General features: G+C 48.2%; 1 long non-coding RNA gene across 1 annotated transcript; it reads left to right on the plus strand.

Annotated features, from left to right (window-relative positions):
* Positions 1–11147: 11147 nt before the first annotated feature.
* On the plus strand, positions 11148–26673 carry LOC308611305. The gene is made up of 2 exons (XR_014014838.1): positions 11148–11365; positions 26564–26673. It is a non-coding gene; the product is annotated as an uncharacterized lncRNA (long non-coding RNA).
* Positions 26674–27630: the final 957 nt, after the last annotated feature.

Consider the following 27630-nt stretch of genomic DNA (forward strand, 5'->3'; position numbering starts at 1 on the left):
GACAAAAGGAGACCTCTTCCACTATTGGTGGGAATGTAAATTGATACACTCACTATGGAGAACACTATGGAGTTTCCTTAAAAAAAATAGAAATAGAATTACCATCTGATCCAGCAATCCCACTTCTGCTCATATACCCAAAGAAAACCATAAATCAGAAATGCCCATTCACCACAATGTTCATTGCAGCACTATTTACAAAGGCCAGGTAATGGAAGCAACCTAAATGCCCACACACAGATGAATGGATAAAGATGTGCTACATGTATAAAATGGAATATTACTCAGCCATAAAAAGGAATGAAACCGGGTCATTTGTAGAGACAGCGATGGATCTAGAGACTGTCATACAGAATGAAGTAAGTCAGAAAGAGGAAAACAAATATTGTATATTAATGCATATATGTGGAACCTACGAAATTTTACAGAGGAACTGGTTTGCAGGGAAGAAATAGAGACACAGATGTAGAGAACAAACTTATGGACACCAAGTGTGGAAAGCCATGGGGTGGTGGTGGTGGGATGACTTGGGAGATTGGGATTGACCTGCATACATGTATATGCATAAAATACATAACTAATCATAACCTGCTGTATAAAAAAATAAATAAAATTAAATTTCAAAATTTTAAAAAATAAAATTTAAATATAATACAGAAAAAAGTTCTTCCCTTCACACAGATGTATTTATAGGAAAGTATTATTTCCATGCTTATATCTATAAATACATAAAAGAGGAATAAAAGCTAACGTGAACCATAAAAGAAGAAAAACCTGAACCCACCAGTTATACAGAGGAAAACCCTATCAGGGCCCTTGTTCCAACGGCAAACAATATTGAAATTGGTCGGAGGTGGGGAATCATCTCCCATACAGCCATCAACACACACCCCACACAAGGAGCGTCCTCATTGCAAAGCTGGGTGACCGAGTCAAGGCATCTCTGAATAAAGGTGAGCTGAGACCCAGGTCAGCTGCTGCTGAACAGTTCCCACCCTTCCCAGGTTAAACACCTGAATATGTACATGGGCTTGAAAGACTAGAGAAAGGGCCGTGGAGCCACACCAGCGACAGCACGCAGGTCAACTTGGTGCCTGCAGGCCAGCCAGGGTGGTCCTGGCCACGGGCGCTCTTCCAGAAGCTTTCCATTGTCCTGCCTGAGATACCCACCCTGTCCCAGCCCCCACTGCTTTTTTCCTTCGTCACCTCGGTCTGGAGAGAAATTCCAGCGGAAGGTATGGGTGACACATCCTCCTCTTTACAGGAGGCAGCCTGGCATCTCCTGCAGAAAGGCCAGCAGAACCCCACTCACACCTGGCCACCAACAAAGCTGTGGCCCCTCACTCCCTCCCACCAGCACAGCCCCGAGACTTCTCACGGGGCAGAGAATATGGAGGCAGGCACAGCTTCAGGGGCTATTGCTGCATGGAGCGCTGTTTATATTGACCTCAACCAGGCACACCTTGGAGGGCCGGCCGGCAGGATAAGGCTGCCCACGTCAACTAATCCACAACCCGCAGGGAATCACATTGTTGAAAACGGACCTCGCTAAGTCAGAATAGAAGGCAAGGAAAAAAAGGACACAATGCCTTTTGCAGCACCGTAGATGAGTCTAGAGGTAATCACGTGACATGTAGTAAGTCAGAAAGTGAAAGACACATATCATATCATATCACTTATAGGTGTTACCTAAAAATGGATACCAGGGCAGATATTTCCACCGAGAAGGGCAATCAGAGATTCATTAAACAAACTTATGGTTCACCAATGGAAAGTTTTGAGGATTGGTTTCATTAAGATATCGGGGTTAACAGACTTATACAAACACAGGTGACATATATAATCACCAAAGACCTACGGAATACCAAAAGACTACTCAACATTCTGTCATAAGGTACATGGGAAAAGGATCCCAGGAAAAACCGACATCTGTATATGTGTAAAAGAACCACATTTTCCACACCTACAACAAGCCAAACATTGTAATCAAACTTGCTGTAATAAAAAATAAAAATTAAATTAAAAACACGAACAAGAAGTAGGGAGACAAACTTGAGGGGTTTTCTCCTGGCACATTCCATTCTAAATTCCAATCTAGAACACGACTTCCATTGAGGCTCTGTTGCCCTAGTAAGCAGAATTGGTAAGGGAGAACTGCTGCCACCTTGTGGCCGTTTCACACAACAGCAGCTTTAATCCCAGCGCTAATGGTCAGTTGATATTCAAAATCATTGCAGGCGTGTAAATGACACCTGCCCTGAAAACAAATTCTGGGGTCACATATCGACCAAAAAATTCAAAGGACGTCCATATTTCAAAACGACCGTTTCAAAAGGCATATTTTACGCACATTAGTTTTCTACTTCTTTTTCGTTTTTTCTTTTTTGGTTAAAAAAACGGGAAAGGAAAAAGACATCCCTCAAAAGGGGCGAAAATAGTTGCAAACGAATCAATGGACAAAGGTTTAATCTCCAATATATATAAACAGCTCATGCAGCTTAATATTAAAAAAACAAACAACCCAATACAAAAATGGGCTGATCTAAAGAGACGTTTCTTCAAAGAAGACACAGAGATGGCCTAGACGCACATGAAAAGCTGTTCAACAGCACTAATTATTAGAGAAATGCAAATCAAAACTACAATGAGGTATCACCTCACACCTGTTAGAATCGGCATCATCAGAAAATCTACAAACAACAAATTCTGGGGAGGGTGTGGACAAAAGGAGACCTCTTCCACTATTGGTGGGAATGTAAATTGATACACTCACTATGGAGAACACTATGGAGTTTCCTTAAAAAAACTAGAAATAGAATTACCATCTGATCCTGCAATCCCACTTCTGGGAATAGACCCAGAGAAAACCATAAATCAAAAAGTCACATTCACCACAATGTTCATTGCAGCACTATTTACAAAGGCCAGGTAATGGAAGCAACCTAAATGCCCTGAAACAGATGAATGGATAAAGATATGGTACATGTATAAAATGGAATATTACTCAACCATAAAAAGGAATGAAACTGGGTCATTTGTAGAGACATCGATGGATCTAGAGACTGTCATACAGAATGAAGTAGGTCAGAAAGAGGAAAACAAATATTGTATATTAATGCATATATGTGGAACCTAAAAAATGGTACAGATGAACTGGTTTGCAGGGAAGAAATAGAGACACAGAGGTAGAGAACAAACGTATGGACACCAAGTGTGGAAAGCCATGGGGTGGTGGTGGTGGGATGAGTTGGGAGATTGGGATTGACCTGTATACATGTATATGCATAAAATACATATCTAATAATAACCTGCTGTATATAAAAGTAAATAAAATTAAATTTCAAAATCTTAAAAAATAAAATTTAAATATAAAACAGAAAAAAGTTCTTCCCTTCACACAGATGTATTTATAGGAATGAATTATTTCCATGCTTATATCTATAAATATATAAAAGAGGAATAAAATCTAACTTGAACCATAAAAGGAAAAAAACCTGAACCCACCAGTTATACAGAGGAAAACCCTATCAGGGCACTTGCTCCAGCGGCAAACAATTCTGAAATTGGTCAGAGGTGAGGAATCATCCCCATGCAGCCAGCAACCCACACCCCAAACAAGGAGCGTCCTCATTGCAAAGCTGGGGGACCGAGCCGAGGCATCTCTAAAATAAGGTGAGCTGAGCCGCAGGCCAGCTGTTGCTGAACTGTTCCCACCCTTCCCAGGTAAAACAACTGAATATGTACAAGGGCTTGAAAGACTAGAGGAAGGGCCGTGGAGCCACAACAGCGACAGCACGCAGGCCAACTTGGTGCCTGTAGGCCAGCCAGGGTGGTCCTGGCTCCGGGCGCTCTTCCGGAAGCTTTCCATTGTCCTGCCTGAGATACCACACCTGTCCCGGCCCCCACTGCTTTTTTCCTTCCTCACCTCTGTCCGGAGAGAAATTCCAGCAGAAGGTATGGGTGACACATCCTCTTCTTTACAGGAGTTAGCCTGGCAACTACTGCAGAAAGGCCAGGAGAACCCCACTCACACCGGGCCACCAACAAATCTGTGGCACCTCATTCCCTCCCACCAGCACAGCCCCGAGACTGCTGACGGGGCAGAGAATATGGAGTCAGGAACAGCTTCAGGGGCTATTGCTGCCTGGAGCGCTGTTTATATTGACCTCAACCAGGCACACCTGGGGAGGGCCGGGCGGCAGGGTAAGGCTGCCCAGGTGAGCTAATCCACAACACTCAGGGAATCACATTGTTGAAAATGGACCTCGCTAAGGCAGAAGAGAAGCCAAGGAAAAAAAGAAGACAATGTCATTTGCACCACCGTAGATGAGTCTAGAGGTAATCACGTGACTTGTAGTAAGTGACAAAGTGAAAGACACATATCATATCATATCACTTATAGGTGTTACCTAAAAATGGATAACAGGGCAGATATTTCCACCGAGAAGGGCAATCAGAGATTCATTAAACAAACTTATGGTTCACCAATGGAAAGGTGTGAGGATTGGTTTCATTACGATATCGTGGATAACAGACTTATACAAACACAGGTGACATATATAATCACCAAAGACCTACGGAATACCAAAAGACTACTCAACATTCTGTCATAACGTACATGGGAAAAGGATCCCAGGAAAAACCGACAGCTGTATATGTGTAAAAGAACCACATCTTCCACACCTACAACAAGCCAAACATTGTAATCAAACTTGCTGTAATAAAAAACAAAAAATTAAATTAAAAACACGAACAAGATGTAGTGAGACAAACTTGAGGGGCTTTCTCCTGTCACATTCCATTCTAAATTCCAATCTAGAAAACGACTTCCATTGAGGATCTGTTGCCCTAGTAACCAGAATTGGTAAGGGAGAACTGCTGCCACCTTGTGGCCGTTTCACACAACAGCAGCTTTAATCCCAGCTCTCATGGTCAGTTGATATTCAAAATCATTGCAGGCCTGTAAATGACACCTGCCCTGAAAACAAATCCTGGGGTCACATATCGACCAAAAAATTTAAAGGACGTCCATATTTCAAAATGACCGTTTCAAACGGCATATTTTATGCACATTAGTGTTCTGCTTCTTTTTCTTTGTTTCTTTTTTGGTTAAAAACACGGGAATGGAAAAAGGCATCCCTCAGAAGGGGCGAAAATAGTTGCAAACGAATCAATGGACAAAGGTTTAATCTCCAATATATATAAACCCCTCATGCAGCTTATTAAAAAAACAAACAACCCAATACAAAAATGGGCAGAAGATCTAAAGAGACGTTTCTTCAAAGAAGACACAGAGATGGCCAAGACGCACATGAAAAGCTGCTCAAGAGCACTAATTATTAGAGAAATGCAAATCAAAACTACAATGAGGTATCACCTTACACCTGTTAGAATCGGCATCATCAGAAAATCTACAAACAAATTCTGGGGTGGGTGTGGACAAAAGGAGCCCTCTTCCACTATGGTGGGAATGTAAATTGATACAGTCACTATGGAGAACAGTATGGAGTTTCCTTCAAAGAACTAGAAATAGAAACCTTGACTTTCCCTAACCCTAACCATAGCCCGGAACGGAATCCTACCACCAACCCTACACCTTATCTATGCCGTACACTAATCCTAATCCGTACGCTGGCACTAACCAGTGAGTCAACACGTACCCTGACCCTAACAGGTTTCCATACCCTCAGCTGTGCCCTAAAACTTGTCGTTGCCTATCCTTAACCTTAGCCCGGAACGGAAACCTACCATCAGCCCTACACCTTACCCTAAGCTGTACCCTAATCCTAATTCATACATCAACACGTACCCTGACCCTAACACGTTTCCGTACCCTCACCTCTGCCATAAACCTTGCCGTTCCCTAACCCTAACCCTAGCCCGGAACGGAAACCTACCACCAACCCTACACCTTACCTTACGCCGTACCCTAATCCTAATTCGTATGCTGACACTAACCTGTGCATCAACACATACCCTGACCCTAACACGTTTCGTACCCTCACCTGTGCCCTAAACTTTGCCGGTCCCTAAACATAACCCTAGACTGGAACGGAAACGTACCACCAACCCTACACCTTACTCTATGCGGTACCCTAATCCTCATGCGTATGCTGACACTAACCCGTGAGTCAACACGTACCCTGAACCTAACACATTTCTGTACCATCACCTGTGCCCAAAACCTTGCAATTCGCTAACCCTAACCCTACAACGGAATGGAAACCTACCGCCCTCCGTACACCTTACCCTACGCCGTACCCTAATCCTAATGCGTATGATGACACTATTCCATGTATCAACATGTATCATGGCCCTAACACGTTTCTGTACCGTCACCTGTACCCTAAACCTTGCCGTACCCTAACACTAACCCTAGCCCAGAATGGAAAACTACCACAAACCGTACAGCATACCCTACATGGTACCCTAATCCTAATCCGTACACTGACACTAACCCGTGCGTCAACACGTACACTGACCCTAACACTTTTCCGTTCCCTCACCTGTGCCCTAAACCGTGCCGTTGCCTAACCCTAACCCTAGCCCAAAACGGAAACCTACCACCAACCCTACACGTTACTCTACGCCATACCCTAATCATAATCCGAGCGTCAACACGTACCCTGACCCTAACACATTTCCGTACCCTCACCTATGCCCTAAACCTTGCCGTTCCATAACACTAACCCTAGCCTGGAACGGAAACCTACCACCAACCCTAGACCTTAACCTACGAAGGACCATAAACCTACTCCGTACGCTGACACTAACACATGCGTCAACACTTACCCTGACCCTAACACGTTTCCGTACCTTCACCTGTGACCTAAACCTTGCCATTCCCTAACCCTAACCCTAGACCACAATGGAAACCTACCACCAAGCCTACACCTTACCCTAAGCCGTACCCTAATGCTAATCCATATGTCAACACGTACCCTGACACTAACACGATTCCATACCCTCATCTGTGCCCAAAACCTTGCCGTTCCCTAACACTAACCCTAGCCTGAAACGGAAACCTACCACCAACCATACACTTTACCCTATGCCGCACAATAATCCTCATCTGTACGTTCACACTAACCCGTGCGTCAACACGTACCCTGAGCCTAACACGTTTCGATACCCTCACGTGTGCCCTAAACCTTGCCGTTCCCTAACCCTAACCCTAGCCCAGAATGGAAACCCACCACCAGCCCTACACCTTACCCTACGACGTGCACTACTCCTGGCCCGTACGCTGGCACTGACCCGTGGGTCAGCACATAGCCTGACTCTCCCACGTTTCCGTACCCGCACCTGTGCCCTAAGACTTGCCGTTCCCTAACCCTAACCCTAGCCCGGAAAGGAAGCCCACCACCAGCCCTACACCTTTCCCTACGCCTTAGCCTACGACTGGCCCATACGCTGGCACTGACACGTGTGTCAGCATGTAGCATGACCCTCCCACGTTTCCATACCCTCACCTGTGCCCTAAGCCTTGACATTCCCTAACCCTAACCCTAGCCCGGAAAGGAAACCAACCACCAGCCCTACACCTTACCCTACGTTGTTGCCTACTCCTGGCCTGTACGCTGGCACTGACCCGTGCGTCAGCACATAGCCTGACCCTCCACCATTTCCGTACCCTCAACTGTGCCCTAAGTCTTGTCCTTCCCTAACCCTAACCCTAGCCCAGAACAGAAACCCACCACCAGCCCTACAGCTTACCCTACGCCGTAGCCTAATCCTGGCCCGTACGCTGGCACTGATCCGTGCGTCAGCACGTAGCCTGACCTTCCCACGTTCCCGTACCCTCACCTGTGTCCTAAGCCTTGCCGTTCCATAACCCTAACCATAACCCCAAACGGAAACCCACCACCAGCCCTAAACCTTACCCTACGCCGTACCCTACACCTGGCCCGTACGCTGGCACTGATCCGTGCGTCAACATGTAGCCTAACCCTCCTACTTTTCCTTACCCTCACCTGTTCCCTAAGCCTTGCCGATCCCTAACTCTAACCCTAGCCCGGAACGGAAACCCACCACCAGCCCTACACCCTACCCTACGTCGTAGCCTACTGCTGGCCCGTAAGCTGGCACTCTCCCATGTGTCAGCCCGTAGCCTGCCTCTCCCACGTTTCCGTACCCTCACCTGTGCCCTAAGCCTTGCAGTTCCCTACCTCTAACCCTAGCCCGGAACGGAAACCACCACCAGCCCTACACATTACGCTATGCCGTACCCTACTCCTGGCCCGTACGCTGGCACTGACCCATTCTTCAGCACGTATCCTGACCCTCCCACGTTTCCGTACCCTCACCTGTGTCCTAAGCCTTAACGTTCCCTAACCCTAACCCTAGACCGGAATGGACACCCACCACCGCCCTTACACCATACCCAACGCCGTACCCTACTCCTGGTCCACACCCTGGCACTGACCCGTTCTTCAGCATGTAGCCTGACCCTCCCACGTTTCCGTACCCTCACCTGTGCCCTAAGCCTTAACGTTCCCTAACCCTAACACTAGCCCGGAATGGACACCCACCACCAGCCTTACACTTTACCCTACGCCGTACCCTACTCCGGGTCCATACCCTGGCATTGAACCGTGCTTCAGCATGTAGCCTAACCCTCCCACGTTTCCGTACCCTCACCTGTGCCCTAAGCCTTGCCTTTCCCTATCCCTAACCCTAGCCCGGAACGGAAACCCACCACAAAACCTAAACCTTAACGTACGCCGTAGACTACTCCTGACCCGTACGCTGGCAGTGAACCTTGCGTCAGCACATAGCCTGCCTCTGCCACGTTTCCATACCCTCACCTGTGCACTAAGCCTTGCCGTTTCCTAACTCTAACCTGGAACGGAAACCCACAACCAGCCCTACACCTTACCCAATGCCGTACCCGAATCCTGGCACGTACGCTGGCAAAGACCCGTGCGTCATCACGTAGCCTGACCCTCCCACGTTTCCGTACCCTCACCTGTGCCCTAAGCCTTGCCGTTCCCTAACCCTAACCCTACACCTAACCCTACGCCATACCCTACACTTGGCCCATACGCTGGCACTGACCCGTGCGTCAGCACGTAGCCTGACCCTCCCACTTTTCCGTACCATCTTCTGTGCCCTAAGCTTTGCCGTTCCCTAACCCTAAACCTAGCCTGGAACGGAAACCCACCACCAGCCCTAAACCTTACCCTACGCCGTACCCTAATCCTGCCCCGTACGCTGGCACTGACCCGTTCGTCAGCACGTAGCCTGCCACTCCTACGTTTCCGTACCCTCACCTGTGCCCTAAGCCTTGCCGTTCCCTAACCCTAACCCGGAACATAAACCCACCACCAGCCCTAAACCTTACCCTACGCTGTATCCTACTCCTGGCCCCTACGCTGGCACTGACCTGTGCGTCAGCACGTAGCCTGCCTCTCCCACGTTTCCATACCCTCACCTGTGTCCTAAGCCTTGCTGTTCCCTAACCCTAACCCTAGCCTGGAACGGAAACCCACCACCAGCCCTAAACCTTACGCTACGACGTACCCTAATCCTGGCCCGTACGCTGGCACAGACCCCTGCGTCAACACGTAGCCTGCCACTCCCACGTTTCCGTACGTTCACCTGTGCCCTAAGCCTTGCTGTTCCCTCACCCTAACCCTAGCCCGGAACGGAAACCCACAACCAGCCCTAAACCTTACCCTACGCCATACCCTACTCCTGGCCCGTACGCTGGCACTGACCCGTGCGTCAGCACGTAGCCTGACCCTCCCACGTTTCCTTACGTTCACCTGTGCCCTAAGCCTTGCCGTTCACTAACCCTAACCCTAGCCCGTAACGGTATCTCACAACCAGCCCTACTCCTTACCCTACGCCGTTCCCTATTCCTGGCCCGTACGCTGGCACTGACCCGTGCGTCAGCACATAGCCGGACCCTCCCACGTTTCCGTACCCTCACCTGTGCCCTAAGCCTTGTCATTCCCTAACCCTAACCCTAGCACGGAACGGAAACCCACCACCAGCCCTACACATTAGCCTACGCCGTAGCCTATTCCTGGCCCGTACATTGGCACTGACCCATGCGTAAGAACGTAGCCTGACCTTCCCACGTTTCCGTACCCTCACCTGGGCCCTAAGCCTTGCCGTTCCCAAACCCTAAACCTAGCCCGGAACGGAAACCACCACCAGACCTACACCTTACCCTACGCAGTACCCTACTCCTGGCCCTTACGCTGGCACTGACACGTGCGTGAGCACATAGCCTTACCCTCCAACCACCCTCCCAATACAGAAATGGTCAGAAGATCTCATGAGACGATCCTTCAAAGAAGACACAGACATGGCCAAGACACAGATGAAAAGCTGCTCAACATCACTAATTATTAGAGAAATGCAAATCAAAACTACAATGAGGGGGCTTCCCTGGTGGCGCAGTGGTTGAGAGTCCGCCTGCCAATGCAGGGGACACGGGTTCGTGCCCCGGTCCGGGAAGATCCCACATGTCGCGGAGCAGCTGGGCCCGTGAGCCATGGCCACTGAGTCTGTGCGTCCGGAGCCGGTGCTCCGCAACGGGACAGGCCACAACAGTGAGAGGCCCGCGTACAAAAAAATATATATATAAATAAATAATTAAAAAACAAAACAAAAAAAAACTACAATGAGGTATCACCTCACACATGTTAGAATCGGCATCATCAGAAAACCTACAAACAACAAATTCTGGGGAGGGTGTGGACAAAAGGAGCCCTCTTCCACTATTGGTGGGAATGTAAATTGATACAGTCACTATGGAGAACAGTGTGGAGTTTCCTTAAAAAAACTAGAAATAGAATTACCATCTGATCCATCAATCGCACTTCTGGGCATATACCCAGAGAAAACCATAAATCAAAAAGGCACATTCACCACAATGTTCATTGCGGCACTATTTACAATAGCCAGGTAAGGGAGCAAACTAAATACCAACAAACAGATGAATGGGTAAAGATGTGGTACATATATAAAATGGAATATTACTCGGCCATAAAAAGGAATGAAACTGGGTCATTTGTAGAGACATCGATGGATCTAGAGACTGTCATACAGAATGAAGTAAGTCAGAAAGAGGAAAACAAATATTGTATATTAATGCATATATGTGGAACCTAAAAAGTGGTACAGATGAACTGGTTTGCAGGGAAGAAATAGAGACACAGGTAGAGAACAAACTTATGGACACCAAGTGTGGGAAGCCATGGGGTGGTAGAGGTGGGATGAGTTGGGAGATTGGGATTGGCCTGCATACATGCATATGCATAAAATACATAACTAATAATAACCTGCTGTATAAAAAAATAAAACTAAATTTCAAAATTTTAAAAAATAAAATTTAAAAATAAAAGAGAAAAAAGTTCTTCCCTGCACACAGATGTATTTATAGGAATGTATTATTTCCATGCTTATATCTATAAATACATAAAAGAGGTATAAAATCTAACTTGAACCATAAACGAAAAAAAACCTGAACCCACCAGTTATACAGAGGAAAGCCCTATCAGGGAACTTGCTCCAGCGGTAAACAATTCTGAAATTGGTCAGAGGTGGGGAATCATCTCCCATACAGCCAGCAACCCAACCCGCGTGCAAGGAGCGTCCTCATTGCAAAGCTGGGGGACCGTGCCGAGGCATCTCTGAATAAAGGTGAGCTGAGCCCCAGGCCAGCTGCAGCTGAACTGTTCCCACCCTTCCCAGGTAAAACACCTGAATATGTACAAGGGCATGAAATCCTAGAGGAAGGGCCGTGGAGCCACACAGGCGACAGCACACAGGCCAACTTGGTGCCTGCAGTCGAGGCAGGATGGTCCTGACCCCGGGCGCTCTTCTGGAAGCTTTCCATTTCCCTGCCTGAGATACCCCTCCTGTCCCGGACCCCACCCCTTTTTTTCCTTCCTTACCTCAGCCCGGAGAGAAATTCCAGTGGAACTTATGGGTGACACATCCTCTTCTTTACAGGTGGCAGCCTGGCAACTCCTGCACAAAGTCCAGCAGAGCCCCACACACACCGGGCCACCCACAAAGCCGTGGCCCCTCACACGCTCCCAGCAGCAGAGCCCCGAGACTGCTGACGGGGCAGAGAATATGGAGTCAGGCACAGCTTCAGGGGCTATTGCTGCCTGGAGCGCTGTTTATATTGACCTCAACCAGGCACACCTGGGGAGGGCCGGCCGGCACGGTAAGGCTGCCCAGGTCAGCTAATCCAAAACCCTCAGGGAATCACATTGTTGAAAATGGACCTCGCTAAGGCAGAATAGAAGCCAAGGAAAATAAGGACACAATGCCATTTGCAGCACCGTAGATGAGTCTAGAGGTAATCATGTGACATGTAGTAAGTCAGAAAGTGAAAGGCACATATCGTATCATATCACTTATAGGTGTTACCTAAAAATGGATACCAGGGCAGATATTTCCACGGAGAAGGGCAATCACATATTCACTAAACAAACTTATGGTTCACCAATGGAAAGGTGTGAGGATTGGTTTCATTACGATATTGGGGTTAACAGACATACAAACACAGGTGATATATATAATAACCAAAGAGCTACGGAATACAAAGAGAGGAGTACACAACATTCTGTCATAACGTAAATGGGAAAAGGATCCCAGTAAGAACAGACATCTGTATATGTGTAAAAGAACCACATCTACCATACCTACAACAAGCCAAACATTGTAATCAAACTTGCTGTAATAAAAAATAAAAAATTAAATTAAAAAAAAGAACAAGAAGTAGTGAGACAAACTTGAGGGGCTTTTTCCTGTCACATTCAGTTCTAAATTCCAATCTAGAAGGCGACTTCCATTGAGGCTCTGTTGCCCTAGTAACCAGATATGAAAGAGAGAACTGCTGCCACCTTGTGGCCGTTTCACACAACAGCAGCTTTAATCCCAGCGCTAATGGTCAGGTGATATTCAAAATCATTGCAGGCCTGTAAATGACACCTGCCCTGAAAACAAATCCTGGGGTCACATATCGACCAAAAAATTTAAAGGACGTCCATATTTCAAAACGACCGTTTCAAAAGGCATATTTTATGCCCATTAATGTTCTGCTTCTATTTCTTTCTTTCTATTTTGGTTAAAAACACGGGAATGGAAAAAGGCATCCCTCAGAAGGGGCGAAAATATTTGCAAACGAATCAATGGACAAAGGTTTAATCTCCAATATATATAAACAGCTCATGCAGCTTAATATTAAAAAAACAAACAACCCAATACAAAAATGGGCAGATCTAAAGAGACGTTTCTTCAAAGAAGACACAGAGATGGCCAAGACGCACATGAAAAGCTGTTCAACAGCACTAATTATTAGAGAAATGCAAATCAAAACTACAATGAGGTATCACCTCACACCTGTTAGAATCGGCATCATCAGAAAATCTACAAACAACAAATTCTGGGGAGGGTGTGGACAAAAGGAGACCTCTTCCACTATTGGTGGGAATGTAAATTGATACACTCACTATGGAGAACACTATGGAGTTTCCTTAAAAAAAATAGAAATAGAATTACCATCTGATCCAGCAATCCCACTTCTGCTCATATACCCAAAGAAAACCATAAATCAGAAATGCCCATTCACCACAATGTTCATTGCAGCACTATTTACAAAGGCCAGGTAATGGAAGCAACCTAAATGCCCACAGACAGATGAATGGATAAAGATGGGGTACATATATAAAATGGAATATTACTCGGCCATAAAAAGGAATGAAACTGGGTCATTTGTAGAGACATCGATGGATCTAGAGACTGTCATACAGAATGAAGTTACTCAGAAAGAGGAAAACAAATATTGTATATGAATGCATATATGTGGAACCTAAAAAATGGTACAGATGAACTGGTTTGCAGGGAAGAAATAGAGACACAGAGGTAGAGAACAAACGTATGGACACCAAGTGTGTGAAGCCATGGGGTGGTGGTGGTGGGATGAGTTGGGAGTTTGAGATTGACCTGTATACATGTATATGCATAAAATACATAACTAATAATAACCCGCTGTATAAAAAAGTAAATAAAATTAAATTTCAAAATTTTAAAATATAAAATTTAAAAATAAAACAGAAAAAAGTTCTTCCCTTCACACAGATGTATTTATAGGAATGAATTATTTCCATGCTTATATCTATAAATACATAAAAGAGGAATAAAATCTAACTTGAACCATAAACGAAAAAAAAACATGAACCCACCAGTTATACAGAGGAAAACCGTATCAGGGCACTTGCTCCAGCGGTAAACAATTCTGAAATTGGTCAGAGGTGGGGAATCATCTCCCATACAGCCAGCAACCCACACCCCATGCAAGGAGCATCCTCATTGCAAAGCTGGGGGACCGTGCCGAGGCATCTCTGAATAAAGGTGAGCTGAGCCCCAGGTCAGCGGCTGCTGAAGTGTTCCCACCCTTCCCAGGTCAAACACCTGAATAAGTACAAAGGCTTGAAAGCCTAGAGGAAGGGCCGTGGAGCCACACCAGCGACAGCACGCAGGCCAACTTGGTGACTGCAGGCCAGCCAGGGTGGTCCTGGCCCCGGGCACTCTTCCGGAACCTTTCCATTGTCCTGCCTGAGATACCCAACCTGTCCCGGCCCCCACTGCTTTTTTCCTTCCTCTCCTCTGTCCGGAGAGAAATTCCATCGGAAGTTATGGGTGACACATCCTCTTCTTTACAGGTGGCAGCCTGGCAACTCCTGCAGAAAGGCCAGCAGAACCCCACTCACACAGGGCCACCAACAAAGCTGTGGCCCCTCACTCCCTCCCACCAGCACAGACCCGAGACTGCTGACGGGGCAGAGAATATGGAGTCAGGCACAGCTTCAGGGGCTATTGCTGCCTGGAGCGCTGTTTATATTGACCTCAACCAGGCAGACCTGGGGAGGGCCGGCCGGCAGGGTAAGGCTGCCCAGGTCAGCTAATCCACAACCCTCAGGGAATTACATTGTTGAAAATGGACCTCGCTAAGGCAGAATAGAAGCCAAGGAAAATAAGGACACAATGCCATTTGCAGCACTGTAGATGAGTCTAGAGGTAATCACGTGACTTGTAGTAAGTCAGAAAGAGAAAGACACATATCATTTCATATCACTTATAGGTGTTACCTAAAATAGAAACCAGGGCAGTCATTTCCACTGAGAAGTGCAATCATAGATTCATTAAACAAACATATGGTTCACCAATGGAAAGGTGTGAGGATTGGTTTCATTACGATATCGGGGTTAACAGACATATACAAACAGAGGTGACATATATAATCACGAAAGACCTACGGAATACCAAGAGAAGACTACTCAACATTCTGTCATAACGTACATGGGAAAAGGATCCCAGGAAGTACAGACATCTGTATATGTGTAAAAGAACCACATCTTCCACACCTCCAACAAGCCAAATATTGTAATCAAACTTGCTATAATAAAAAAATATTAAATTAAAAATACGAACAAGAAGTAGGGAGTCAAACTTGAGGGGCTTTCTCCTGGCACATTCCATTCTAAATTCCAATGTAGAACACGACGTCCATTGAGGCTCTGTTGCCCTAGTAACCAGTTGTGTTAAGGGAGAACTGCTGCCACCTAGTGGCCGTTTCACACAACAGCAGCTTTAATCCCAGTGCTAAAGGTCAGTTGATATTCAAAATCATTGCAGGCCTGTAAATGACACCTGCCCTGAAAACAAATCCTGGGGCCCCATATCGACCAAAAAATTTAAAGCTCGTCCATATTTCAAAACGACCGTTTCAAAAGGCATATTTTATGCACATTAGTGTTCTGCTTCTTTTTCTTTCTTTCTTTTTTGGTTAAAAGCACGGGAATGGAAAAAGGCATCCCTCAGAAGGGGCGAAAATAGTTGCAAACGAATCAATGGACAAAGGTTTAATCTCCAATATATATAAACAGCTCATGCAGCTTAATATTAAAAAAACAAACAACCCAATACAAACATGGGCAGAATATCTAAAGAGACGTTTCTTCAAAGAAGACACAGAGATGGCTAAGATGCACATGAAAAGCTGCTCAAGAGCACTAATTATTAGAGAAATGCAAATCAAAACTACAATGAGGTATCACCTCACACCTGTTAGAATCGGCATCATCAGAAAATCTACAGACAACAAATTCTGCGGAGGGTGTGGACAAAAGGAGCCCTCTTCCACTATTGTTGGGAATGTAAATTGATACAGTCACTATGGAGAACAGTATGGAGTTTCCTTAAAAAACCTACAAATAGAAACCTTGACTTTCCCTAACCCTAACCATAGCCTGGAACGGAAACCTACCACCAACCGTGCACCTTATCTACACGGTACACTAATCCTAATCCGTACGCTGGCACTAACCGGTGAGTCAACATGTACCCTGACTCTAACACGTTTCCGTACCCTCAGCTGTGCCCCAAACCTTGCCGTTGCCTATCCTTAACCTTAGCCCGGAACAGAAACCTACCATCAGCCCTACACCTTACCCTAAGCCGTACCCTAATCCTAATCCATACGTCAACACGTACCCTGACCCTAACACGTTTCCGTACCCTCACCTCTGCCATAAACCTTGCCGTTCCCTTACCTTAACCCTAGCCCGGAACGGAAAACTACCACCAACCCTACACCTTACATTACGCCATACCCTAATCCTTATTCGTATGCTGACACTAACCTGTGCATCAACACGTACCGTGACCCTAACACGTTTCGTACCCTCACCTGTGCCCTAAACTTTGCCAGTCCCTAAACATTACCCTAGACTGGAACGGAAACCTACCACCAACCCTACACCTTACTCTATGCGGTACCCTAATCCTCATGCGTACGCTCACACTAACCCGTGAGTCAACACGTACCCTGAACCTAACACATTTCCGTACCATCACCTGTGCCCTATACCTTGCAATTCGCTATCCCTAACCCTACACCGGAATGTAAACCTACCGCCATCCGTACACCTTACTCTACGCCGTACCCTAATCCTAATGCGTACGATGACACTATTCCATGCATCAACATGCACCATGAACCTAACACGTTTCTGTACCCTCACCTGTGCCCTAAGCCTTGCCGTTCACTAACCCTAACCCTAGCCCTGAACTGAAACCCACCACCAGCCCTACACCATACCCTATGCCGTACCCTACTCCTGGCCTGTATGCTGGCACTGACCCGTGCGTCAGCACGTAGCCTGCCTCTCCCAAGTTTCCGTACCCTCACCTGTGTCCTTAGCCTTGCCGTTCCCTAACCCTAACCCTAGCCAAGAACGGAAACCCACCACCAGCCCTACACCTTACCCTACGCCGTACCCTACTCCTGGCCCATACGCTGGCACTGACCTATGCGTCAGCAGGTAGCCTGACTCTCCCACGTTTCCGTACCCTCAACTGTGCCCTAAGCCTTGCCGTCCCCTAACCCTAACCCTAGCCCGGAAAGGAAACCCACCACCAGCCCTACACCTTACCCTACGCCGTACCCTAATCCTAATCCATACGCTGACACTAACCCGTGTTTCAACACGTACCTTGACTGTAACAAGTTTCTGTAAGCTCACCTGTGCCCAAACTTTGCCAATCCCTAACCCTAACCCTAGCCCGGAAAGGAAACCCACCACCAGCCCTACACCTTACCCTATGCCGTACCCTACTCCTGGCCCGTACGCTGGCACTGACACGTGCGTCAACACGGAGCCTGACCCTCCCACGTTTCCGTACCCTCACCTTTGCCCTAAACCTTGCCATTCCCTAACCCTAACCCTAGCCTGGAAAGGAAACCAACCACCAGCCCTACACCTTAACCTAAGCCATTGCCTACTCCTGGCCTGTATGCTGGCACTGACCCGTGCGTCACCACGTAGCCTGACCGTCCCCCGTTTCTGTACCCTCACCTGTGCCCTAAGCCTTGCCGTTCCCTAACCCTAACCCTAGCCCGATACGGAAACCCACCACCAGCCCTACTCCTTACCCTACGCCGTACCATACTCCTGGAGCGTACGCTGGAACTGAACCCTGCGTCAGATGCAGCCTGACCCTCCCACGTTTCCGTACCCTCACCTGTGCCCTAAGCCTTCCCGTTCCCTAACCCTAACCCTAGACCGGAACAGAGACCCACCACCAGCCCTACACCTTACCCTACATCGAAGCCTACTCCTTCCCAGAAGCTGACACTGACACGTGCGTGAGCACGTAGCCTGACCCTCCCACTTTTCCGTACCCTCACCTGTGCCCTAAGCCTTGCCGTTCGCTAACACTAACCCTAGCCCAGAACGGAAACCCACCACCGGGCCTACACCTTACCCTACGCCGAAGCCTACACCTGGGCGTACGCTGTCATTGACCCGTGTGTCAGCACGTAGCCTGACACTCCCACGTTTCCATAACCTCACCTGTGCCCTAAGACTTGCGATTCCCTACCCCTAACCCTAGCCCGGAACGGAATCCCACGACCACCCCTACAGCATACCCTACGCCGTACCCAACTCCTGGCCCGTACGGTGGCACTGACCTGTGTGTCAGCACGTAGCCTGCCTCTCACACGTTTCCGTACTCTCACCTGTGCCCTAAGCCTTACCGTTCCCTAACCCTTACCCTAGCCCGGAAAGGAAACCCACCACCAGCCCTAAACCTTTCCCTACGCCGTAGCCTACGCCTGGCCCATATGCTGGCACTGACCCGTGTGTCAGCACGTAGCATGACCCTCCCACGTTTCCATACCCTCACCTGTGCCCTATGCCTTGCCATTCCCTAACCCTAACCCTAGCCCGGAAAGGAAACCAACCACCAGCCCTACACCTTACCCTACGCTGTTGCCTACTCCTGGCCTGTACGCTGGCACTGACACGTGCGTCAGCACATAGCCTGACCTTCCCCCATTTCCGTACCCTCACCTGTGACCTAAGGCTTGTCGTGCCCTAACCCTAACCCTAGCCCAGAGTAGAAACCCACCACCAGCCCTAAACCTTACCCTACGCCGTAGCCTATTCCTGGCCCGTACGCTGGCACTGATCCGTGCGTCAGCACGTAGCCTGACCCTCCCACGTTCCCGTACCCTCACCTCTGTCCTAAGCCTTGCCGTTCCATAACCCTAACCATAACCACGAACGGAAACCTACCACCAGCCCTACACCTTACTCTACGCCATAGCCCACTCCTGGCCCATACGCTGGCACTGACTTGTGCGTCAGCACGTAGCCTGCCCCTCCCACGTTTCCGTATCCTCACCCGAACCCGAAGCCTTGTCATTCCCTAAACCTAACCTTAGCCTGGAAAGGAAACCCACCACCAGCCCTACACCTTACCCTACGCCGTACCTTACTCCTGGCCCGTACGCTGGCACTGACCTGTGCGTCAGAACATAGCCTGAACCTCCCACGTTTCCGTACCCGCACCTGTGCCTTATGCCTTGCCGTTCCCTAACCCTAACCCTACACATTACCCTACGCCGTACCCTACTCTTGGCCCGTACGCTGGCACTGACCCGTGCGTCAACACGTAGCATGACCCTCCCACGTTTCCGTGCCATCTTCTGTGCCCTAAGCTTTGCCATTCCCTAACCCTAACCCTAGCCCAGAATGGAAACCCACCACCAGCCCTACACCTTACCCTACGCCGTACCCTAATCCTGCCCCGTACGCTAGCACTGACCCATGTGTCAGCATGGAGCCTGACACTCCCACGTTTCCGTACCCTCACCTGTGCCCTAAGCCTCGCTGTTCCCTAACCCTAACCCTAGCCCGGAACGGAGACCCACCATCAGCCCTACCGCTTACCCTTGTCGAAGCCTACTCCTGCCCGTAAGCTGACACTGACACGTGCGTGAGCACGTACCCAGACCCTCCCACTTTTCCGTACCCTCACCTGTTCCCTAAGCCTTGCGTTCGCTAACCCTTACCCTGGCCCGGAACGGAAACCCACCACCGGGCCTACACCTTACACTACGCCGAAGACTACACCTGGGCGTACGCTGTCATTGACCCGTGCGTCAGCACGTAGTGTGACCTCCCCACGTTTCTGTAACCTCACCTGTGCCCTAAGTCTTGTGGTTCCCTTCCCCTAACAGTTGCCCGGAAAGGAAACCCACCACCACCCCTAAACCATACCCAACGTCATACCCAACTCCTGCCCCGTACGGTGGCACTGACCAGTGTGTCAGCACGTAGCCTGCCTTTCCCACGTTTCCTTACCCTCACCTGTGCCCTAAGCCTCGCAATTCCCTAACACTAACCCTAGCCCGGAACAGAAACCCACCACCAGCCCTACACCTTACCCTACGCCGTACCCTATTCCTGGACCGTACGCTGGCACTGACACGTGATTCAGCATGTAGCCTGACCCACCCACGTTTCCGTACCCTCACCTGTGCCCTAAGCATTGCCTTTCCCTAACCCTAACCCTAGCCGGGAACGGAAACCCACCACCAGCCCTACACCTTACCGTACGCCGTACCCTACTCTTGGCCTATACGCTGGCACTGACCCGTGCGTCAGCACGTAGCCTGACCCACCCACGTTTCTGTACCCTCACCTGTGCCCTAAGCCTTGCCGTTCCGTAACCCTAACCCTAGCCCGGAACAGAGACCCACCACCAGCCCTACACCTTACCCTACGTCGAAGCCTACTCCTGCCCAGAAGCTGACACTGACACGTGCGTGAGCACGTAGCCTGACCCTCCCACTTTTCCGTACCCTCACCTGTGCCCTAAGCCTTGCCGTTCGCTAACCCTAAACCTAGCCCAGAACGGAAACCCACCACCGGGCCTACACCTTACCCTACACCGAAGCCTACACCTGGGCGTACGCTGTCATTGACCCATGTGTCAGCACGTAGTCTGACACTCCCACGTTTCCATAACCTCACCTGTGCCCTAAGTCTTGGGGTTCCCTATCCCTAACTCTAGCCCGGAACGGAATCCCACGACCACCCCTACAGCATACCCTACGCCGTACCCAACTCCTGGCCCGTACGGTGGCACTGACCTGTGTGTCAGCACGTAGCCTGCCTCTCACACGTTTCCGTACCCTCACCTGTGCCCTAAGCCTTACCGATACCTAACCCTAACCCTAGCCCGGAAAGGAAACCCACCACCAGCCCTACACCTTACCGTACGCCGTAGCCTACGCCGGGCCCATATGCTGGCACTGACCCGTGTGTCAGCACGTAGCATGACCCTCCCACGTTTTCATACCCTCACCGGTGCCCTATGCCTTGCCATTCCCTAACCCTAACCCTAGCCCGGAAAGGAAACCAACCAACAGCCCTACACATTACCCTACGCTGTTGCCTACACCTGGCCTGTACGCTGGCACTGACCCGTGCGTCAGCACGTAGCATGACCCTCCCACGTTTTCATACCCTCACCTGTGCCCTAAGCCTTGCCGTTCTGTAACCCTAACCCTAGCCCGGAACGGGAAACCACAGCCAGCCCGACACCTTACCCTACGCCGTACACGACTTCTGGCCCGTATGCTGTCACTGACCCATGCGTCAGCGCGTAGCCTGACCCTCCCACGTTTCTGTACCCTCACCTGTGCCCTAAGCCTTGCCGTTCCCTAACCCTAACCCTACACCATACACTACGCCGTACCCTACTCTTGGCCCCTACGCTGGCACTGACCCGTGCGTCAACACGTAGCCTGACCCTCCCACGTTTCCGTACCATCTACTGTGCCCTATGCTTTGCCATTGCCTAACCCTAACCCTAGCCCGTAACGGAAACCCACCACCAGCCCTACACATTACCATACGCCGTACGCTAATCCTGCCCCATACGCTAGCACTGACCCGTGCCTCAGCACATAGCCTACCACTCCCACGTTTCCGCACCCTCACCAGTGCCCTAAGCCTTGCCGTTCCCTAACCCTAACCCTAGCCCAGACCGGAAACACACCACCAGCCCTACAGCTTACCCTACGCCGTGCCCTACTCTTTGCCCGTACGCTGGCACTGACCCATGCGTCAGCACGTAGCCTACCTCTCCCAACTTTCTGTACCCTCACCTGTGCCCTTAGCCTTGCCGTTCCCTAACCCTATACCAAAACGGAAACCCACCACCAGCCCTACACCTTACCCTACGCAGTAACTTACTCCTGGCCCGTACGCTGGAACTGACCCGTGCGTCAGCATGGAGCCTGACCCTCCCACGTTTCCGTACCCTCAACTGTGCCTTAAGCCTTCCCGATCCCTAACCCTAACCCTAGCCCAGAACGGAGACCCACCACCAGCCCTACACCTTACCGTATGTCGAAGCCTACTCCTGCCCGGAAGCTGACACTGACACGTGCGTGAGCACGTACCCTGACCCTCCCACTTTTCCGTACCCTCACCTGTGCCCTAAGCCTTGCCATTCGCTAACCCTTACCCTGGCCTGGAACGGAAACCCACCACCGGGCCTACACCTTACCCTACGCCGAAGCCCACACCTGGGAGTACGCTGTCATTGACCCGTGCATCAGCACGTAGTCTGACCCTCCCACGTTTACGTAACCCCACCTGTGCCCTAAGTCTTGCGGTTCCCTACCCCTAACACTTGCCTGGAACGGATACCCACCACGACCCCTACACCATACCCTACGCCGTACCCAACTCCTGGCCCATACACTGGCACTGACATGTTTTTCAGCACGTAGCCTGACCCTCCCACGTTTCCGTACCCTCACGTGTGCCCTAAGCCTTAACGGTCCCTAACCCTAACCCTAGACCGGAATGGACACCCACCGCCGCCCTTACACAATACCCTACGCCGTACCCTACTCCTGGTCCACACCCTGGCACTGACCCGTTCTTCAGCACGTAGCCTGACCCTCCCACGTTTCCGTACCCTCTCCTGTGCCCTAAGCCTTGCCGCTCCCTAACCCTAAACCAAGCCCGGAACGGAAACCCACCACCAGACTTACACCTTACCCTACGCAGTACCCTACTCCTGGCCCTTACGGTGGCACTGACACGTGCATGAGCACGTAGCCTGACCCACCCACTACCCTCCCAATACAGAAATGGGCAGAAGATCTCAAGAGACGTTTCATCAAAGACGACACAGATATGACCAAGACGCACATGAAAAGCTGCTCAACATCACTAATTATTAGAGAAATGCAAATCAAAACAACAATAAGGTATCACCTCATAACTGTTAGAATCGGCATCATCAGAAAACCTACAAACAACAAATTCTGGGGAGGGTGTGGACAAAAGGAGCCCTCTTCCACTATTGGTGGGAATGTTAATTGATACAGTCATTATGGAGAACAGAATGGAGTTTCCTTAAAAAAACTAGAAATAGAATTACCATCTGATCCAGCAATCCCACTTCTGGGCATATACACAAAGAAAACCATAAATCAAAAAGGCACATTCACCACAATGTTCATTGCAGCACTATTTACAATAGCCAGGTAATGGAAGCAAACTAAATGCCCACAGACAGATGAATGGATAAAGATGGGGTACATATATAAAATGGAATATTACTCGGCCATAAAAAGGAATGAAACTGGGTCATTTGTAGAGATATGGATGGATCTAGTGACTGTCATACAGAATGAAGTAAGTCAGAAAGAGGAAAAAAAATATTGTATATTAATGCATATATGTGGAACCTAAAAACTGGTACAGATGAACTGGTTTGCAGGGAAGAAATAGAGACAGAGGTAGAGAACAAACGTATGGACACCAAGTGTGGGAAGCAATGGTGTGGTGGTGGTGGGATGAGTTGGGAGATTGGGATTGACCTGCATACATGTATATGCATAAAATACATAACTAATAATAACCTGCTGTATAAAAAAATAAATAAAATTAAATTTCAAAATTTAAAAAAAGAAAATTTAAAAATAATACAGAAAAAAGTTCTTCCCTTCACACAGATGTATTTATAGGAATGAATTATTTCCATGCTTATATCTATAAATACATAAAAGAGGAATAAAATCTAACTTGAAACATAAAAGAAAAAAAAACCTGAACCCACCAGTTATACAGAGGAAAACCCTATCAGGGCACTTGCTCCAGCGGTAAACAATTCTGAAATTGGTCAGAGGTGGGGAATCATCTCCCATACAGCCAGCAACCCACACCCCACTCAAGGAGCGTCCTCATTGCAAAGCTGGGGGATCGTGCAGATGCATCTCTGAATAAAGGTGAGCTGAGCCCCAGGCCAGCTGCTGCTGAACTGTTCCCACCCTTCCCAGGTAAAACACCTGAATATGTACAAGGGCTTGAAAGACTAGAGGAAAGGCTGTGGAGCCACACCAGCAACAGCACGCAGGCCAACTTGGTGCCTGCAGGCCAGCCAGGGTGGTCCTGCCCCCGGGCGCTCTTCCGGAAGCTTTCCATTGTCCTGCCTGAGATACCCCACCTGTCCCGGCCCCCACTGCTTTTTTCCTTTCTCACCTCTCTCCGGAGAGAAATTCCAGCGGAAGGTATGGGTGACATATCCTCTTCTTTACAGGTGGCAGCCTGGCAACTCCAGCAGAAAGGCCAGTAGAAGCCCACTCACACCGGGCCACCAAGAAAGCTGTGGCCCCTCATTCCCTCCCACCAGCACAGCCCCGAGACTGCTGACGGGGCAGAGAATATGGAGTCAGGAACAGCTTCAGGGGCTATTGCTGCCTGGAGCACTGTTTATATTGACCTCAACCAGGCACACCTGGGGAGGGCCGGGCAGCAGTGTAAGGCTTCCCAGGTCAGCTAATCCACAACACTCAGGGAATCACATTGTTGAAAATGGACCTCGCTAAGGCAGAAGAGAAGCCAAGGAAAAAAAGAACACAATGCCATTTGCACCACCGTAGATGAGTCTAGAGGTAATCACGTGACTTGTAGTAAGTGAGAAAGTGAAAGACACATATCATATCATATCACTTATAGGTGTTACCTAAAAATGGATACCAGGGCAGATATTTCCACCGAGAAGGGCAATCAGAGATTCATTAAACAAACTTATGGTTCACCAATGGAAAGGTGTGAGGATTGGTTTCATTAGGATATCGGGGTTAAGAGACTTATACAAACACAGGTGACATATATAATCACCAAAGACCTACGGAATACCAAAAGACTACTCAACATTCTGTCATAACGTACATGGGAAAAGTATCCCAGGAAAAACAGACATGTGTATATGTGTAAAAGAACCACATCTTCCACACCTCCAACAAGCCAAACATTGTAATCAAACTTGCTGTAATAAAAAATAAAAATTAAATTAAAAACACGAACAAGAAGTAGGGAGACAAACTTGAGGGGCTTTCTCCTGGCACATTCCATTCTAAATTCCAATCTAGAACACGACTTCCATTGAGGCTCTGTTGCCCTAGTAACAAGAATTGGTAAGGGAGAACTGCTGCCACCTTGTGGCCGTTTCACACAACAGCAGCTTTAATCCCAGCGCTAAAGGTCACTTGATATTCAAAATCATTGCAGGCCTGTAAATGACACCTGCCCTGAAAACAAATCCTGGGGTCACATATCGACCAAAAAATTCAAAGGACGTCCATATTTCAAAACGACCATTTCAAAAGGCATATTTTATGCACATTAGTTTTCTGCTTCTTTTTCTTTCTTTCTTTTTTGGTTAAAAAAACGGGAATGGAAAAAGGCATCCCTCAGAAGGGGCGAAAATAGTTGCATACGAATCAATGGACAAAGGCTTAATCTACAATATATATAAACAGCTCATGCAGCTTAATATTAAAAAATCAAACAACCCAATACAAAAATGGGCAGAAGATCTAAAGATACGTTTCTTCAAAGAAGACACAGAGATGGCCAAGACGCACATGAAAAGCTGCTCAACAGCACTAATTATTAGAGAAATGCAAATCAAAACTACAATGAGGTATCACTTCACACTGTTAGAATCGGCATCATCAGAAAATCTACAAACAACAAATTCTGGGGAGGGTGTGGACAAAAGGAGACCTCTAACACTATTGGTGGGAATGTAAATTGATACAGTCACTATGGAGAACAGTATGGAGTTTCGTTAAAAAAAACTAGAAATAGAACTACCATCTGATCCAGCAATCCCACTTCTGGGCATATACCCAAAGAAAACCATAAATCAAAAAGGTACATTCACCACAATGTTCATTGCAGCACTATTTACAATAGCCAGGTAATGGAAGCAACCTAAATGCCCACAGACAGATGAATGGATATAGATGTGGTACATGTATAAAATGGAATATTACTCAGCCATAAAAAGGAATGAAACTGGGTCATTTGTAGAGACATCGATGGATCTAGAGACTGTCATACAGAATGAAGTAAGTCAGAAAGAGGAAAACAAATATTGTATATTAATGCATATATGTGGAACCTAAAAACTGGTACAGATGAACTGGTTTGCAGGGAAGAAATAGAGACAGAGGTAGAGAACAAACGTATGGACACCAAGTGTGGGAAGCCATGGTGTGGTGGTGGTGGGATGAGTTGGGAGATTGGGATTGACCTGCATACATGTATATGCATAAAATACATAACTAATAATAACCTGCTGTATAAAAAAATAAATAAAATTAAATTTCAAAATTTAAAAAAATAAAATTTAAAAATAATACAGAAAAAAGTTTTTCCCTTCACACAGATGTATTTATAGGAATGAATTATTTCCATGCTTATATCTATAAATACATAAAAGAGGAATAAAATCTAACTTGAACCATAAAAGAAAAAAAAACCTGAACCCACCAGTTATACAGAGGAAAACCCTATCAGGGCACTTGCTCCAGCGGTAAACAATTCTGAAATTGGTCAGAGGTGGGGAATCATCTCCCATACAGACAGCAACCCACACCCCAGGCAAGGAGCGTCCTCATTGCAACACTTGGGGATCGTGCAGAGGCATCTCTGAATAAAGGTGAGCTGAGCCCCAGGCCAGCTGCTGCTGAACTGTTCCCACCCTTCCCAGGTAAAACACCTGAATATGTACAAGGGATTGTAAGACTAGAGGAAGGGCCATGGAGCCACCCCAGCAACAGCACGCAGGCCAACTTGGTGCCTGCTGTCCAGCCAGGGTGGTCCTGCCCACGGGCGCTCTTCCGGAAGCTTTCCATTGTCCTGCCTGAGATACCCCACCTGTCCCAGCCCCCAATGCTTTTTTCTTTCCTCACCTCTGTCCGGAGAGAAATTCCAGCGGAAGGTATGGGTGACACATCCTCTTCTTTACAGGTGGCAGCCTGGCAACTCCTGCATAAAGGCCAGCAGAACCCCACTCACACCGGGCCACCAACAAAGCTGTGGCCCCTCATTCCCTCCCAACAGCACAGCCCCGAGACTGCTGACGGGGCAGAGAATATGGAGTCAGGAACAGCTTCAGGGGCTATTGCTGCCTGGAGCACTGTTTATATTGACCTCAACCAGGCACACCTGGGGAGGGCCGGGCAGCAGTGTAAGGCTTCCCAGGTCAGCTAATCCACAACACTCAGGGAATCACATTGTTGAAAATGGACCTCGCTAAGGCAGAAGAGAAGCCAAGGAAAAAAAGAACACAATGCCATTTGCACCACCGTAGATGAGTCTAGAGGTAATCACGTGACTTGTAGTAAGTGAGAAAGTGAAAGACACATATCATATCATATCACTTATAGGTGTTACCTAAAAATGGATACCAGGGCAGATATTTCCACCGAGAAGG

Source organism: Mesoplodon bidens (assembly GCF_964165515.1).
Source record: "Mesoplodon bidens genome assembly, contig: HAP1_SCAFFOLD_59, whole genome shotgun sequence".
Classification (NCBI taxonomy): Eukaryota; Metazoa; Chordata; class Mammalia; order Artiodactyla; family Ziphiidae; genus Mesoplodon; species Mesoplodon bidens.